The following is a 497-nucleotide window of genomic DNA, read 5'->3' on the forward strand; positions in this document are numbered from 1 at the left end:
AGAGGAGGATCCATAAAGTAAAAACAAAAGGAATCAGAAAACAGAAATCATCTGTTCATACTCGTTTCTTCTTTGCTGAATATATTAACAGATGTTTTTCACATTAAAAGCCTGCTTTTAATGTGAAAAACAGAGGAAGTCTTTGCACTTTTTCAAAATAAGTCTCATTGTTTTCATTTTAATGTGAAAAAGTCTTCATATATCTGTAGTGTCACGAAGAAGAAACAGCGGGGTGTCTTCTTCCACTAAAAGAAGTGCTGCAGGACTTTTAATGTGAAAGGGATTATTTCTGGCTGTGGGGGTGGAGCACGTGTGAGGCCCACCAAACATTAAAATAAGTAACACTAAAATAAAAACCCGACCCATTTAAGTTCTGGATTTCCCCGAGTTTACCTGTAAAGTCACCTGTGAGAAGTCGACCTGAGGCCGTCCAAAGTGGACGCGCTCGGCTCAGTTTTATTTTGAAGCAGCTTTAAAATGAAGCGAGTGATTCATTC

The 497-nt window shown here is 38.4% G+C and overlaps 1 protein-coding gene across 1 annotated transcript in view; it reads left to right on the forward strand.

The window, feature by feature from the left end:
* Window positions 1-497, forward strand: part of aplf (aprataxin and PNKP like factor) — a gene marked incomplete at its 3' end in the record, with an annotated part of 7,037 nt that extends 6,540 nt beyond the window's left edge. Inside the window, 1 exon segment of the mRNA XM_042227815.1 lies at window positions 113-497.

The sequence above is a fragment of the Haplochromis burtoni genome, unplaced genomic scaffold, assembly GCF_018398535.1.
Source record: "Haplochromis burtoni strain Fernald_Lab_line unplaced genomic scaffold, NCSU_Asbu1 Contig_282, whole genome shotgun sequence".
Lineage (NCBI taxonomy): Eukaryota > Metazoa > Chordata > Actinopteri > Cichliformes > Cichlidae > Haplochromis > Haplochromis burtoni.